At 38.7% G+C, this 18,556-nt stretch overlaps 1 protein-coding gene across 1 annotated transcript in view; it reads right to left on the bottom strand.

The window, feature by feature from the left end:
• Positions 1–18,556, bottom strand: part of MALRD1 (MAM and LDL receptor class A domain containing 1) — a 956,759-nt gene that overhangs the window by 203,213 nt on the left and 734,990 nt on the right. The gene's annotated exons all lie outside the window — the stretch shown is intronic.

Below are 18,556 nucleotides of genomic sequence, written 5' to 3'. Positions count from 1 at the left end.
ATATATAAAACCCGTTGCCGTTGAGTTAGTTCTGACTCATAGCAACCCTACAGGACAGAGTAGAACTGCCCCATGGGGTTTCCAAGGAGCGCCTGGAGGACTTGAATTGCTGACCTTTTGGTTAGGAGCTGAACTCTTAACCAGTATGCCGCCAGGGTTTCTGTATATATATATATCCAAGAAAAACAAAACCAAACCCACTGCCGTTGAGTCCATTTTGACTCATAGCGACCGTATAGGACAGGGTAGAACTGCCCTATAGAGTTTCCAAGGAGCGCCTGGTGGATTCGAACTGCCAAGCTCTTGGATAGCAGCCGTAGCACTTAACCACTATGCCACCAGGGTTTCATATATATACATACACATATATATATACGTACATATATATATGTATATACATATACATATATACATACATATATATAAAATGTTAAAAAGCAAAGATGTCACCTTGAGGATTAAGGTATGTGCCTAACCTAAGCCATGGTTTTTCAATCACCTCATATGTATGCGAAAGCTGAACAATGAATAAGGAAGACTAAAAAAGGTTGATTCATTTGAATTATAGTGTTGGTGAAGAATATTGAATATACCATAGACTACCAGAAGAACGCATAAACCTGTCTTGGAAAAAGTACACCCAGAATGCTCCTTAGAAGCAAGATTTGCATGAATTTGAGAGCTAAATATCTGCCAAATCGTGGAGGTAAAAACATTTTGAGATGATCTTTGGCTTATGTGTAAGGCTGGAGACAGATAATTGACCAAATCCTTTTATATTGAATTTTATCTTATTTCATTTAATGAGGTGAATGTCTTGTTGTTGTTAGATGCTGTCAGGTTGGTTCTGACTCATAGTGACCCTACACACAACAGAACGAAACACTGCCTGGTCCTGCACAATTCTTACAATCGTTGCTACGTTTGAGCATGTTGCCATATCCACTGTGTCAATCCATCTTGTTGAGGGTCTTCCTCTATTTTGCTGACCCTCTACCAAGCATAATGTCCTTCGCTGGATACTCATTCTTCCTGATGACGTGTCCAAAGTACGTGAGATGAAGTCTCATCATCCTTGCTTCCAAGAAACTTTCTGGCTGTACTTCTTCCAAGACAGATTTGTTCGTTCTTCTGGCAGTCCATGGTATATTCAATATTCTTTGCCAACACCATAATTCAAATGAGTCAATTTTTCCTTGGTCTTCCTTATTCACTGTCCAGCTTTCACATGCATATGAAGCAACCGAAAATACCACAGCTCGTGTCAGGCGCACCTTACTCTTCAAAGTGACACCTTTGCTTTTTAACACTGTAAAGAGATCTCTTGGAGCAGATTTGCCCAAAGCAACATGTCGTTTGATTTCTTGACTGCTGCTTCCATGGGCATTGATTGTGGATCAAAGTAAAATGAAATCCTTGACAACTTCAATGTTTTCTCCATTTATCATGCTGTTGCTTATCAGTCCAGTTGTGAGGATTTCAATACACAGTAGAGTTTTTATTATTGCTCATGCGATTATTCTTAAGCGTGATAGATCATCTACTGTGGAAAAGGGGTTAGAACAGTAGGATGAGTCATGAGGGTGTTAACTGGGTGATTCATTATGAGGAGATGACATTCTTTTATGGTACTGAAAAAATAATTTTAGGGTGCAATTTCAAGCTTTTCATATTTTTTAAAAAAGCATTGGTAGGGTCCTTGTAAAGATGGTGTTTGTAACCAAGGGGAATGAGAAGCAGAGAGCTTTAGAAATGTTCTGTGTTTCCAAACATTTTTTAGTGAGTTACAGAGCAGGGTCTAGGACACAGGTTTCCTGTATTTGAGCTGGGTAGCCTTTCCTGCACATCACTTGGTTTGCAATAGACATCACTGGATATATCACTATAGCTACCATGTATGTGTAAATTGAAATGGGTGATTTGTATTTAGCTCTACAACATTAACCTCACATTCTTTCAAAGAGACAGATTATTTAGGAGTAATCAGAAATAAAGCACCAACAAAATGCCGCTTAATAGCAGAATGACCTGTGTGGCATTCAAGGCTAGTCTGATGCTTACGTGTTTTTTCTCCCAACTAATAATATTAATGTACAGGTCACCTTAAATTGCCTTCAAACATTCCCCCCGGCCAAATGAAGGGAAACTTAGACTGTAAAATAGGAAGTAGGACAAATAGAATTGTGAGTTGATTTACTTTTATTATGTCCTGCGAAAATTGGAAATATCTAGAAAAATGGTTTCTGGCCCTGATAGCTAACTGAAAACACATGCTTACTTATACTCCCCATGAAGAATGTTCCACTGAAAAGGCAGGAAATATACTGAAACAAATCCATAGAAGCATTGGGAAACCAGGAACAGAGCTAACAGCATACAAAAATAGTCAGGATTTTCTAGAAGTTAAAAAAAATTGAAATTGAGAAAAATAAATAAGAGAACGGAGGACGTTGCAGCCACCTACAGGTGAAAGAGAAGACCACCATATAAGTAGAGCTGTTCCCAGCATAATTCTGGAATAACTCAGAGAGAAAACCAAACCCATTGCCATTAAGTTGCTTCCAACTCATAGCAAATCTATAGGACAGATTACAACTGCCCTCTATGGTTTCCAAGAAGCAGCTGGTAGATTTGAACTGCCAACCTTTTGGTTAGCAAGGAAGCTCTTAACCACTGTGCCATCAGGGTTCCAGAGGGAAGGGGAGCTGAAAGAAGGAGCTGTGCATATGTCACCAGCTAGTAATAAATCAAAAGATTACCAAAATCCAGGTCAATACCTTGTGTTAAGAGTTGTTGATTTTAGCATTTGTACCTACAACGCATAGGGGGAATAAACATAGTTTTAAGTGAGAGTTTTAACTCGGGTGTCCAAACACAAGAGTGGGCACTGGGGCCAGACAAGTGAGGCAGCGTACCTTACGACTGCCGTGAAGTACCTCTACTTTCCTCAACAAAAAGACAATCTCGTAGTACATTAACCCCCCCCCCCAAAAAAACTTTTGCTGTGGGACTAGTACATAAAAAAAAAAATAGCACATCATAAATGTAAGATTGCTAGAACACACATCTCCTCCTTCATTCCAGAACAACATAAGATTAAACAAACAAAAACTAATAAGCCTGTTGCCATTGAGTCGATTCCAACTCATAGCAGCCCTATAGGACAGAGCAGAACTGCCCCACAGTGTTTCTAAGGTGCAGCTGGTGGATTCAAATTGCCAGCCTTTTGGTTAGCAGACAAGTTCTTAACCACTATGCCACCAGGGCTTCATAACGTAAGACTAGAGATCCTGAAATCAGAACCCAGCTAGGAAACACTTTTAGAGGAATGATATTTCTTACTTAGTCTGAGGAAAGAAAATGCAAATAGTAATATTATTCAATCTAGATTTTCATCCAAATATAGGAATAGAAAATCCAGAGTAAGTAACCTGATAATTAAGGAAAACTTAGAGGCACTAAATTTAAGAGAAAACCTGACACCACAGGGGAGACGGCTGATAGAACAAATGAGAAAATATAAAGAGATACAACTAATTCTCTTGAGAGATTTGGCTGTCTATCACATCTATAACGTTGTTGTTAGTTGCCACAGTGTTGGCTCCAATTCATGGTGACCCCATATACAACAGAAGAAAATGTTGCCTGGTGCTGTACCATGTTTACGATCATCGGTATGCTCGAGACCATTGTTGAGATCACTGTGTATTTTGAGCTCCTTTCAGCCTGTATTGGACAGAGTTCTGTTGTGGTCCATAAGGTTTCTACTGGCTAAGTTTTGGAAGTAGATCACCAGGTCTTTCTTCCTAGGCTGTCTTAATCTAGAAGTTCTGCTGAAACTTGTCTACCATGGTGACCCTGCTGGTATTTAAAATATCAGTGGCATAGCTTCCAGCATCATAGTAACACACAAGCCACCATAGTACACCAAACTGACAGATGGGTGGTGAATCTATGGCATAAAAAAAAAAAAAAAAAAAAATTATAGAACAGGCTAATATGAAAAAGAAGTATTCAGAGTTCTTGGAAATTAATAATACGATTGCTAAAATAAAAACCCATGGATGAACTGAATAATGGGATAAAAAAAAAATTTTTTTTTTTTTAATGGGATACACACATTAAAATCCAAAAAGTGAACTGGGAAAATGAACTAAGAGATCCTCCCAGACCACAGTGTCAAAAGATGAAGAGATGAAATTTTTGAGAATAAATGTTAGGGTATAGTGAGGATCAATCCAGAAGTTTCCAGATCTACCTAATAATTGCTCTAGAAGGAAATAAATGACAGACAATAATGTCCCTGAGGTGAAAAATGATGAGGACTGCCATGGATTAAACTATATCCCCCCTAAACATGTGTCAGCTTGGTTAGGGCATGATTGCCAGTATTGAATGGTTGTCCTCCATTTTGTAGTTGTAATTTTCCTATGTGTTGTAAATACTAATCTGCCTGTGGTTAATGAGGCAAGATTAGATATGTTAAACAGGATTAGGGTGGGATTATAACATCCTTACCAATGTCACATCCCTGATCCAATGTAAAGGGAGTTTCCCTGGGGTGTAGCCTGTACCACCTTTAACCTTACAAGAAGTAAAAGGAAAGGGAAGCGAGCAGAAAGGGTGGGACTTCAAACCACCAAGAAAACAATGCCGGGAGCAGAGCACAACCTTTGGACCTGGGGTTCCTGCACAGAGAAGCTCCTAGATCAGGGGAAGACTGATGACAAGGACCTTCCTTCAAAGTCAACAGAGAGAGAAAGCCTTGCCCGAAGCTGACATCCTGAATTTGAACTTCTAGCGTACTAGACTGTGAGAAAATAAATTTCTCTTTGTTAAAGCCACCCACTTGTGGTATTTCTGTCATAGCAGCAGTAGATGGCTAAGACAAGGGCCCTTAAAATTTCTGGGGAAATTTATGAATTGAAAGGATAAAAAAAACCCTACCCACTTCCAGATTGAAAAAAAATGTAGGTATTTGTACAAAGGCAAAATAATCATATTGACACCAGTCTTCTACAAGGTATGTAGGTGTTGGATATAAGACCAAAATGCAGAACCATCTTCAAATGTTTTTGTTAGTCACCATCAAGGCGATGCTGACTCATGGCAACCCCATGTATGCAGGGTAGAACTGCTCCATAGAATTTCCAAGGCTGTGACCTTTTGGAAGCAGATCACCAGGCCTGTCTTTGAGGGCGTCTGGGTGGGTTTGAACTGCCAATCTTTCAGCCTGTAGTTGAGGGATTAGCTGTTTGCACCACCCATGGACTCCATCTTCAATTACTTAAGGAATATAATTTTGAATCTAGAATTTTTTATTTAGCCAAACTACCTTTCCAATATAGATGTGGAATATATATTTTTTTTCACTTTTTTTCAAGCAGGAACTGTAACATTTTATCAATTATGAACTATTTCTGAAATGTATATGAGCAAAACAAATCAAACAAAAATATTCCAAGATAGTGGATTGCATTGTTGTTGTTCTTGTTGTTAGGTGCCGTTGAGTAGGTTCTGACTCATAGCGACCCTATGCACAATAGAATGAAATACTGCCCGGTCTTGCGCCATCCTTACAATCGTTGTTATGCTTGAGCTCACTGTTGCAGCCACTGTGTCAATCCACCTCGTTGAGGGTCTTCTTCTTTTCCGCTGACCCTGTACTTTGCCAAACATGATGTCCTTCTCCAGAGACTGGTCCCTCCTGACAACATATCCAAAGTATGTAAGACGCAGTCTCGCCATCCTTGCTTCTAAGGAGCATTCTGGTTGTACTTCTTCCAAGATAGATTTGTTCATTCTTTTGGCAGTCCATGGTATAAGTGGATTGCATAGGAATTAATAATGAATAGTGAGCAAAGAGGGGTCCTTGTGGTGCAGTGGTTAATTGCTTGGCTGCTACCAGAAAGGTCAGCAGTTAGAACCTATCAGCCACTCCATGGGAGGAAGATGTGGCAATTTACTTCCATAAAGGCTGAAGCATTGGAAAGCCAGTGGGGCAGTTCTACTCTGTCCTACAGGGTCTCTATGAGTCAGAATTGACTCAAGGACAACAGGCTCGGGTTTTTGGTTTTTAGTGAGCAAAGGTAGCTGTAAAACATACAGTTTTACTTGATAGTAATATGTTGGGAAGGTCTGAGACATTTTAAAGAATTGCTGAGAAAGAAGATGAATTATCTACATCTGCATCCAATGTTCCAGCCAATTTTAACATGTCGTAAAGCTGTTTGGGAGGAAGAACTGGGTCAATACGATTTTGCTAATGGTCTTCTTTTATTTTGGGGGGTAGGTAGATTAGAAATACGCAAGTAATTTTCAGTGATAATGGGTAAATATTTTAAACAGATTTATTAAAAATTAAGGAGCCACATTAGTAAAAGAGACGCAGCAATTAAAATTTATAAACACTGAGCTGGCGAAGAACAAAGGAAACCCATTCAATCCAACTAAAGACAGAAGTAGCAGGGAAAAATAATTAGATAAGGAAAAGAAAAACCAATAGAAAGCATGTAAAAAAAAAAAAGGTCTGAATTGTAATATTGTAATGAAAGAGTAATAACAGCATATGTGAATGGATTTAACTTATTTATGAAAAAACAAGCACAGATTATGTGAAAAAAAATCCAGATATATGTTGTTTATAAATGACACAGCCAAAAGGAAGTAATATTAAAAATAAAGGGGTGAACCAGATGCAAAACAAATGGTTAAAAAAAAAAAAAAGACAGTAGGGACACCCATAATATTTACAGACAAAACAGAATTCCCAGGGAAAGTATAAAGAAGATTATTTAATATTGGTAAAAGTATAATTCTCTAAGGAGATATAAATGTCTTGAATCTTTATAAGGAGCCCTGATGGCATAGTGGTTAAGCTCTAGGCTGCTAACCAAAAGGTCAGTGGTTTAAACCCATCAGCCACTGTGTGAGAGAAATATGGGGCAATCAGCTTCTATAAAGATTTATGGCCTTGGAAACCCTGTGGGGCAGCTCTACTCTGTCCTACAGGACCAATATGTGTTGGAATCGACTCAATGGCAGTGGTGGTGGTGAACCTTTATGCACTCAGCAATACAGTTTTGAAATAAAAAAAGATGACACACACAAAAAAAGTAAAGATAAACACATAATGATAATGATAATGATGTTGTTGTTGTTAGGTGCCGTCAAGTCGGTTCCGACTCATAGTGACCCTATGCACAAAAGAACGAAAACACTGTCCGGTCATGTGCCATGCTCACAATTGTTGTTATGCGCGAGCCTATTGTTGTCGCCACTGTGTCAATCCATCTTATTGAGAGTCTTCCTCTCTTTTGCTGACCTTCTCCTTTACCAAGCATGGTGTCCTTATCCAGGGACTGATACCTCCTGATAGAACATGTCCAAAGTATGTAAGACACAGCCTCACCATCCTTGTTTCTAAGGAGCATTCTGGTTGTACTTCTTCCAAGACAGATTTGTTCATCCTTTTGGCAGTCCGTGGTATATTCAATATTCTTCACCAACACCAGAATTCAAAGGCGTCGATTCTTCTTTGGTCTTCTTTATTCATTGTCCAGCTTTCACGTGCATATGATGCAATTGAAAATACCATGGCTTGGGTCAGGTGCACCTTAGTCTTCAAGGTGACACCTTTGCAGTTTAACACTTTAAAGAGGTCTTCGCAGCAGATTGCCCAATGCAATGTGTCTTTTGATTTCCTGACTGCTGCTTCCACGGGTGTAGATTGTGGATGCAAGTAAAATGAAATCCTTGACAACATCAGTCTTTTCCCCGTTTATCATGATGTTGCTTATTGGTCCAGTTGTGAGGATTTTATTTTCTTTATGTTGAGGTGTAATCCATACTGAAGGCTGTGGTCTTTGATTTTTATCAGTAAGTGCTTCAAGTCCTCACTTTCAGCAAGCAAGGTTATGTCAACTGTATAATGCAGGTTGTTAATGAGTCTTCCTCCAATCCTGATGCCCCTGTTCTTCTTCATATAGTCCAGTTTCTCGGATTATAATCTGAGCAAATAATCTGAGAATAATGATAGTGGAAGAATTTTAAATACCCTTTTCCCAAATTGACAAATTAAGTGCCTAACAATGACTGGTAAGGATATAGAGGAGTATGGCGTAATTTATCTCTATCATCTTTTTATTCACCCACCTATCTTTGTATGCAACTGAGAAGCAATCATACATCTGAAAAAAATTTACATATGCATATATGATTTAATGTTTGGTAATGGAGGCTTGTCAAATCAACAGGGGAGATCACAGTATTGAATCAATGGTATTAGAACAACTGGTTTGCTATTTGTGAAAAAAAAAAGATAATATTCTTACTTCTCACCATACATATACAAAAAGAAATTAAAAGTTGATTATTTAAATTTAGAAATCTAAAGGATAAAATAACAGAAACAAATGAGAATATTTTGTCATTTTGTGATAAAAAAGGGCTTCCTAAGCAAAGCATTAAAGCCAGAGTCTATGAGGAAAATAAAGACCGACAGATTTCATGATATGAATATGTAAAAGAAAAGTTACTTTCAGCTTTGAATATGTTAAAGGATTTTTTAAGCAGTCATATTCAGCCTGGGACACAGACTTCTGAGTGAAGCTGATATTTGGTTCTTTCTCAAGGTGACTTTGCATCTCATCCATTTCTACTCAGGTTGTAATGAATGCCTTCTTTTACAAATTCCCACTTATCTGTTTTAAAACTGTGACTTGATTTTAATTTTTAGCAGTATAACTCTTCAAGTTGAGGTCACTTTTCTTGTTCTACTTTCATTACATTGTACAAGGAAAGTCTATTTTGAAGGTCAGATTAGATTTCTTACATTTTCCGTGGTGCTTTCCCACCCTGCCTAATTCATAATTTATTTCACAGCAGTGTTTTTACCATATGGAGGTTTATTTTTCTGTCTTCTTCAACAGAAGATATATAGTGCATCTCAAAGCCCACAGGCATGGTTTCCTCTTCCTGAGCTGTCAAAGTATCTCTCTGCTGTCAAGAGGTACATGCCCACCTCTGCTAAGCTTTTACTATAAACTTGTGGTTCTTAAATCAGATACACATGGTAGATGAAGTTTGTGTGTTTGACACACAGAGGTGTGCTCTGTGACAGGGTGCTGAAGGTCATCCACATTGCTTAGCAAAATGCCTAGCAAACCAGATAAAATAAGACCTCTTTCTTTTCTCTATTCAAGAACCTATCAGAATAAAATATGGGACACAGATATCACAAAGGGAGAACCTTCACTTTACTCTCAAAATGGAAGAAAATCACTAAAATATACTTTGGTTGATTTTAACTATTGTTATAGTACATTACTTGTGTCACATGTTATAAATGACCAGTGTGTGACGCATCAAGAACTTTGCCCTAGTATATTAGTTTCCATAGTAATACTTAAAATAGCATGAAATGCTCGCATCTGTGGCATAATCTAGATCTTAACGGCTCTTACACATCTCCACCTTTTTAATGCATGGGGATATTTGCATGGATCATTGCTTCCTCTCTTAAACACTACCTGATATTATTCTCAAAAAGCTTCTCTTGATCAGCAGTGAAGCACCACTTGTGAAAACAATGCCATGAAGTTCAGCATAAACCCAAACTAAAGAGAGCAGGTTAGTCTGAAAAATGAGTTAAAATGTACTTTTAAAAAAAGAATAAAATTATAGACAGAATACTGATAGTGCCTCTCAGCAACTTTCAAAATAACACATCACAAAACCATATTTTAAGTTAAAAACTGATAATCAAGAAAAGGAAGAAAAAAATATGGTGTTAAAATTGTCTTAAGCATAAAACTCAAACCAAACATTGCCACAGAGTCGATTTTGACTCATAATGACCCTATAGGACAGAGTAGCACTACTCCATAGAGCTTCCAAAGCTGTAAATCTTTACAGAAGCAGACTGCCGCATCTTTCTCCCACAGAGCGGCTGGTGGGTTCGAACCATCGACCTGCAGTTAACAGCTGAGAGCTTTCACCACTGTATCACCAGGGCTCCCACGGAAGTACTTCCAAAATCCAAACCTATTGCTCTGAGTCGATTCTGACTCATAGCAACCCTATAGGATAGAGTAGCAGTGTTCCACAGGGTTTCCAAGGCTGTAAATCTTTATGGAAGCTGACTGCAGCATCTTTCTCCTGCAGAGTAGCTACTGGGTCAGAATCGCTGACCTTTTGGTTCACAGCTGAGTGCTTAACCACTGTGCCACTAGGGATCCTACATCTTAAACATAAAAACATAGGTTTATGTAAATCGGTATTTATTTAATTTTTGAATACACATTTAAATACAGGTATATATTTGACTTGGCATATTTTCTTCCTTTTGAAACAAAGTTGTTCCCACTTCTCTTTTTACCCAGCTTATGATAGAAGAAGAATTTCTGTAGCACAAGTGATAATCAGGAAATGCACCAGTTCCTCGTCTATGCGGTAATACAGACGTTTCATGAGAATAACTGGTGTCTTTTGAGCGACTCATTAACACAGGCTCTCATTTTGTAAATTCTTACTTCACTGCACCAAATGATAACCTAGTGCCCTAATTAAAAGAATATAAATCTGAAATGAATTTCCTCTATTACTGGGAACTCTTTATGCATCAAATATGATTAATGTACCTCAGGGCAAAGAAAAATCAACACAACCTCTGTGCAATTGCTAAGGTTGTAGGTGGGTGGTGGGGGTAGTTGTTGAACGGTACATCAAATGCCCTTTCTAGAATACCTCCAAGTGCCTTGTGGATGCTAGTGTGGTGGGCTGATGTACCACATCCCAGAGGACTCGTGATCACCTGCAATTAGGAAACAGGGCTGAATTGGGGTTATTTGCTTTTCTTTTTCTGCCAAAGTTCTTCCTTTGAAGATTAAGGGTATGGGGGCATCAGGGAACATAATTTCTTCCTACAAGAATCTAGAGACAAGGTTCCCTCAAAGAACCCACTCTTGTTCCAGGACAGCTATAGCGCTGCTGACAAAATCTAGATGATTCCAAAACTGACCCGAGGCCTCAATCAGTATGAGAAAGAGGGTGTGATATTGGTATCTTTTATCCTTGAATTATTTAATTATGCTTTCTAAACGTTCCTTCGAAAGGAATCAACTAACTCAGCCAAACGAAAGGATTCAATAGTTTGTCTCACTGGCCTTTACAGGTAAAGCAAATACTTACAGCACCTGTTATGGGTTGAACAGTGTCTCCCCAAAATATGTGCTGGAATCTTAACCCCTATACCTGTGGATGACTCACCTAAAGGTTGGAGGTTCAAACCCACCCGGAGACACCTCAGAAGAAAGGCTCGGCAATCTCCTTTTGAGAGACCACCGTCTTGAAAAACCCTGTGGAGCACAGTTCTATTCTGCGTATATGGGTTGGAATCAACTGGACAGTAACTGGTTTTATACCTATGTGTGTGTAATCCCATTTGGGAATAGGGTTTTCTATGTTGTATTAATGAAGCCATATCAGTATAGGGTGGAACCTAAACCTAATAACTTCTGAGTTATAAAAACAGCAGATTAGACACAGAAGCAAGCACATACTGGGGAAAACAGATGATATGTGAGGGTCCTCTACTAGCCAAGGCACCATGAAATGCCCATGCTATCGACAAGGAAGGAATCGACATGGCTGAGACATGTAGTTGAAATTTCAGCTTCCAGGACTGTAAGAAAATAGATTTCTGTTCTTTAAAGCCACTCGTGGTATTTGTTACAGCAGCACTAGGAAGCTATGGCAGCACCTTCACCCCCACCCCTCATTACACATTCAAGGGAAGTATGACTATTTAAATAACCTTATGACTTTTGTGTATGTGTTTTGTCAAATTTGCAATTCAAACCAAATTTACACTGAAAACTGCAATAGTACCCTATTGTCATCGAGTTGATTCTGACTTATAGCGACCCTATAGGACAGAGTAGGACTGCCCCATAGAGTTTCCAAGGAGGGCCTGGTAGATTTGAACTGCTGATCTTTTGGTTAGCAGCCATAGCACTTAACCACTATGTCACCAGGGCTTCCAAACCCAATATACAAAACACCAAATATGCAAATCACTCCTTGTTATTTATTTGTTCAAAGAAGTCAGACTTAAAAATTCTAGAATGGAATGGCCTTAAAAAGAGGAAAGTGAGAGTTCAGAGGTGAGTCGTTGTTGTTGTTGTTAGGTGCCATAGAGTCCGTTCTGACTCATAGAGAACCTATGCACAAAAGAACGAAACCCCGCCTGGTCCTGTGGCATCCTCACGATCATTGCTATGCTTGAGCCCATTGTTGCAGTCACTGTGTCAATCCATCTTCTTAAGGGTCTTCCTCTTTTTCTCTGACCTTTCGTTGTACCAAGCATGATATCCTTCTCCAGGGACTGGTCCCTCCCAATAACATGTCCAAAGTATGTGAGACAAAACTTGCAATCCTTGCTTCTAAGGAGCACTACTTCTCTAAGACAGATTTGTTTGTTCTTATGGCAGTCCATGGCATATTCAATATTATTCGTCAACACCATAATTCAGATGAGTCAATATTTTTTGGTCTTCCTTATTCATTGCCCAGCTTTCACATGCACATGAGGCAATTGAAAAGACCATGACTTGGATCAGGCGCACTGTGATTGTTAAGATTGTGTGTCAACTTGGCTGGGCCTTGATTCTCAGTGATTTGGCACTTATGATGTATTTTGGCAGTTGTATAATGATGTAGTCACCTCCATGATGAGATTTGATATAAAGTGATCACCTCCATGACTGGGTCTGGTGTAAGTAGCCAATCAGTTGAAAGGGAGATTCCTTGAAGGTGTAGCCTGTATCCAGTATAGGTGGACTTTCTGGCAAGGCTCGTGGGCTTTTGCTCGCTCTGGATTCTGTAGCTGGCTCCTGTTCCACTGACCTCTGGTTCTTGGGACTTGAGCTAGCTGATCTCGGGATTCATCAGTCTTCACAGCCTCTGAGTGGAGCCCTGCTATCTGATTTGCCAATATTGGGTTTGCCAGCCCCTGTGGCTATGTGAATCAGAAGAAATCTCCAGCCTGACCCATGGACTTGGGGTGTTCCAGTCTCTACAACTGTGTGAGTCATTTTGTTGATATGAATCTGTCTTATGTGCTTTACTGGTTTTTGCTTCTCTGAAGAACCTAGCCTAAGACACACACCTTAGTCCTCAAAGTGACATCCTTGCTTTTTAACACTTTAGAGAGGTCTTTTGCAGCAGGTTTGCCAAATGCAATGCATCCTCTGATTTCTTGATTGCCGCTCCCATGGATGTTGATTATGGATCCAAGTAAAATGAAATCCTTGGCAACTTTTATATTTCCTCCATTTATCATGATGTTGCGTATTGGTCCAAAAATCACCCCTTAAAGAACAAGAACTAGAATTCAACAACTACTGGTAGAAAATAATAATTTTGTGTAGTGAAAACGCTGAAAGTAAAATGCACTGTAAGAATAACTCTCTAGTTCTGAGAGGCAGTAAATCACAGTAGTAAAAAGCTTAGACTTTGGAGCCAGCAGATCCAGGGAACTCAAACCTACCACTTCATAGCTCAAGGCCTGAAACTTGCTCTACCACACTGTCCTTACCTGTTAAAACATAGATGTCAGTATTTACATCATTCCATGGTGTGATGATTAGATCAACTGATATATGCAAATGACTTCAAATAGTATCAGACATATAGTAAGCATCCCGATATTATTACATTGGACATTATTCTCAGGTTTTATTCTTTGCTTTTACTGTCTTCCTATATATTATATTAAAATAAAACTTGCTAGTATGAGGCCACAACAGCACTGGCTTCCTGAACTAAAGCATGTATATGCCAAATGTCTTATACCAGAGGGCTTAATATAGATTGCTCATGTCTAAAAACTCCTCAACACAAGGAGATCATTTCAAAATGGTGGGCTGTTCTGAAATATGAACAATTGGCTTCTAGAACCCCATTTAGGCATATTAATTTATTTGTTATCACTGAAAAAAGTTTTAGGAACTAGTTCTTTTTTTCCCAAGAAATTAGAATATTCTATAAATTACAAAAAAAAAAAAGTTAAAAATGGCATAAATTTTAAAAGTTACCTATTTACTTCTTTTTTTTTATGTCTTTAAATATGAGTCTGGAGTAATGAAAGGATATTATTCATTTTTTAGAGAATTTCACTTGTCCTGTGCTAAACATTACTATACTTCTGTTCACAGACATTAAATAACTGACTTCAGATAGCATTAAATATCTGAACAAATCAGGAGCTAGAAAGCTGAACTACTAGTACTAAATAATATCCTGGGAAATTAATTTGGTTTCACTTAGGGCTCGTTTGGCAATGTGGAACATAAAGCGATCACCATCATTTTAAGGAATTGCTTTTAATTCTATGTATAGGTGAGTAATTGAATGACAGAAAGAAACTGTGTTTGTAAGTCTTCTGCACTGACAAAACTAGAAAATAAAGTACATATTGGCATTATACTGTAATGTACCAAGCCTTCAAGTCCAAGGATACTGATGAGTATATGAGCATTTTATTATTCTGATTATTATTCACTTACTATCAAAAGGTTTTAAAGGCTTCCCAGTTCCTATAAAATACTTGCTTTCCTTATACAGCTTCTATGTGGCTGGCTGGGATGAATCTGAGTAGTTTGGTTTTTTATCTTAAAAAGTAAAAGGAAAACCATGATTGGATTTCACCTTGGTCTCTTCAAGCTCTACAAATCTCCTTGCCTGGTTCAGCTTTATAAGATGTATTTTGTTAATATACTAACAAAATCCAGGCATTCTTTATTTAGAAAATAATATTCATATACCACCTGAGTCGTATTCATTACTTGTAGAAATTGCTTTCCAGTTTTATCATTATACTCTACTTTTAACCAAGACACTATCGTCTCTCCTCTGTACTCCTACAATCTTCTTCTAACGGGTTTCCTCCCACCAAGTCACCCCAACTCTTCTTCATACAGTAGCCAGGGTGACCTTTTATATTTTCAAATTGGATCCTATTGCTCCCCAGCTTAATATTTTCCAATGAGCTCCCATGGCTCTAAGAATAAAATCTAATCTCTTTGCTGTTCCTACAAGGCCTTATAAGACCTGGCCTCTTTCTAGCTGTTTGATCTTAACTTTTTCTCTTATTTTGTTCTAGCTATGTTGGACTTCAAATACTTTCTACCTTTGAGCTTTTTCAGTCACCTGTTCCTTTTGCTTAGAACACCGGATTTTCTCCAGATATTCCCAAGCTTCCTTTTTCTTACTTTTCAAGTATAAATTCAAATGTCATCTTTCTCAGAAGGATTTCCTCACCATTCAATATAAAATACCTCTTTGAGCAGACCCTGAATAATAATTTATCACATGAAACTGTTTTATTTGCTTCAGAGAATTATATCAATTTAATGCTCCATATTTACCATTTTTGTTTGTTACCTGCTTTCTCTTACTACTAGGTAAATTTTCAATATGTTCACATAGAAAGGGCAAATTTAAGGGGTCTGGTGCCCACTCAAATTTTTCATCATTTTATAAGTTGATATCTTAAAAAAGTTTTGTGTCTTCTTTAAGGTAGCCACTTATATCAGATTAAGCTAGAAAACTTGCTCTTGAACATCGAGTAGCTAAAGCAAAAGGAAGAAATGATGAGGTAAAAGAACTGAAAGGAAGATTTCAATGGGTGGCTTAATAAGATATATACAAAGAGCTAGAGATACAAATGACATGTGCAAAGAGCTGGAGATAGAAAACCAAAAGGGAAGCACACGCTCGGCATTTCTCAAGCTGAAGGATTATTCACAAGCAGTTGCAAGCAGTATATGGACAAATAACCTCCAGAAATTCAAGCTGGATTCAGAAGTCATGGAACAAGGAACATCACTGCCAATGTCAGATGACTACTGGCTGAAAGCAGAGAATACCAGAAAGATGTTTACATGTGTTTTTTGACTATGCAAAGGAATTCAACTGTGTGGATCATAACAAATTATGAATAACGCTGCAAAGATTAGGAATTCCAGAACATTTAATTGTGCTCATGAGGAACCTGAACACAGATCAAGAGACAGTCTTTTGAACAGAACAAGGGGATACTGTGTGGTTTAAAGTCAGGAAAGGTGTGTGTCAGGGTTGTATCCTTTCACCATACCTATTCAATCTGTGTGCTAAGCAAATAATATGAGAAGCCGGACTCTATGAAGAAGAACGGGGCATCAAGATTGGAGGAAGACGCATTAGCAACCTGCCTTATGTATGTGACATAGCCTTGCTTGCTGAAAGTGAAGAAGAATTGAAACACTTACTGATGAAGATCCAAGACCACAGCCTTCAGTATGTATTACACCTCAACATAAAACAAAAATCCTCACAAATGGACCAATAAGCAACATCATGATAAATGGAGAAAAGATTGAGGTTGTAACTTGGATCCAAAATCAACACTCATGGAAGCAGCTGTTAAGAAATCAAAAGATGCATTGCATTGGGCAAATCTGCTGCAAAAGACCTCTTTAAAGTGTTGAAAAGCAAAGATGTGACCTTGAAGAATTAGATGTGCCTGACCCAAGCCATGGTGTTTTTAGTTGCCTCCTATGCAGTTGAAAGCTGGACAATAAATAAGGAAGATTGAAGAAGAATTGGCACCTTTGAATTGTGGTGTTGGTGAAGAATACTGAATATACCATGGACTGCCAAAAGAATGAACAAATCTGCCTTGGAAGAAGTACAATCAGAATGCTCCTTAGAAGCAAGGATGGTGAGACTATGTCTCACATACTTTGGACATGTTATGAGGAGGGGTCAGTCCCTGGAGAAGGACATCATGCTTGGTAAAGTAGAGGGTCAGCGAAAAAGAGGAAGACTTTCAACAAGGTGGATTGACACAGTGGCAGCAACAATGGGCTCAAGCATAATAATAAATGTGAGGCTGGCACAGGACTGGGCAGTGTTCCCTTCTGTTGTACCCAGGGTCGCGATGAATCAGAACCAACTCGAGGGCACCTGGCAACAACAACTAGGAAAAGCGTTTAGTTTTTCTGTGCAGAAAAATCATTGACAAAACATTTTATATATAAACCCAAACCCAAACCCAGCGCTGTTGAGTTGATTCTGACTCATAGTGACCCTATAGGACAGAGTAGAACTGCCCCGTAGAGTTTCTAAGGAGAGCCTGGCAGATTTGAACTGCCAACTTCTTGGTTAACAGCCGTAGCACTTAACCACTATGCCACCAGGGTTTCCACATTTTATATATATATAAATACAGATGCTCCTACCTGCTTAGGTAATATTTGATTAGACCAATCATGCTCTAATGCCAAATATCTAGAAAGAATCCACTTTCCACTAAATGGATGAGAGCTGTTTCTACAAACACTCAAAATGTATTTTCTCATTGCAACAACAAAGGTATTTCAAATAGACAAAATGTAATGTAGAGAATTGGTTAAAAGTTTTTGCGGAAGGTGGAAAACTAACAAGGCAGTTATGAGGCAACCTACAGATTAGTATGTGCAAGAAGATGTTTTCACCCCTAAAGCTGACAGAATAAATCAAGGTGGTCACAGAAGCCAAGTTGCTGGAAGATGGAATTTAGTAAGTGTTTGAACCAAGGAAGCAAGGCCTATGTAGGAAAACAGAATCACAGACAAGATACAGTTGGAGAGTTGGCCTAAAAGAGAGAGAGAGAGAGAAAGAAAGGAAGGCTTTTTGTCAGTGACTTCCTTTGGCCAAACCTATCCAGGAAGTCAGAGAGCAAAGGAGCCTGGGAAGTATAGGTCTCTGGGGTACAGAGCACGGCAGAGAGGAGCAGGGGATACATAGCACTTTAATGCAATTTCATAGAACTTGTGCTGACAAGACACAGACTACCACTATCCACAATTCAAAATTTCCTCTATTATTATTGCCTTGCTATTTTTAGAACCTCATAGACCCACTGGAAAACAAAAATCCTCACAAGTGGACCAATAAGCCATATTATGATAAACAGAAAAGACTGAAGCTGTCGAGGATTTCATTTTACTTGGATCCACAATCGACACCCATGGAAGCAGCCATCAAGAAATCAAAAGATGCATTGCATTGGGCAAATCTGCTGCAAATGGCCTCTTTAAAGTGTTGAAGAGCAAAGATGTCACCTTGAAGACTAAAGTGCGCCTGACCCAACCCATGATATTTTCAATTGCATCATATGCATGTAAAAGCTGGACAATGTATAAGAAAGACTGAAGAAGAATTAACACCTTTGAATTGTGGTGTTGGTGAAGAATATCAAATATACCGTGGACTGCCAAAAAGAAAGAACAAATCTGTCTTGGAGGAAGTACAATCAGAACGCTCCTTAGAGGCAAGGATGGCGAGACTGCGTCTTACATATTTTGGACATGTTGTCAGAAGGGATCAGTCCCTGGAGAAGGACATCATGCTTGGCAAAGTACAGGGTCAGCGGAAAAGAGGAAGACCCTCAAGGAGATGGACTGACACAGTGGCTGCAACAATGGGTCAAGCATAACAATGATTGTAAGGATTGCACAGGACTGGGCAGTGT

The sequence above is a fragment of the Loxodonta africana genome, chromosome 4 (genome assembly GCF_030014295.1).
Source record: "Loxodonta africana isolate mLoxAfr1 chromosome 4, mLoxAfr1.hap2, whole genome shotgun sequence".
Lineage (NCBI taxonomy): Eukaryota > Metazoa > Chordata > Mammalia > Proboscidea > Elephantidae > Loxodonta > Loxodonta africana.
The sequence above is the reverse complement of the archived record's forward strand: the minus strand, read 5'-3'. Positions and strand labels throughout refer to the sequence as shown.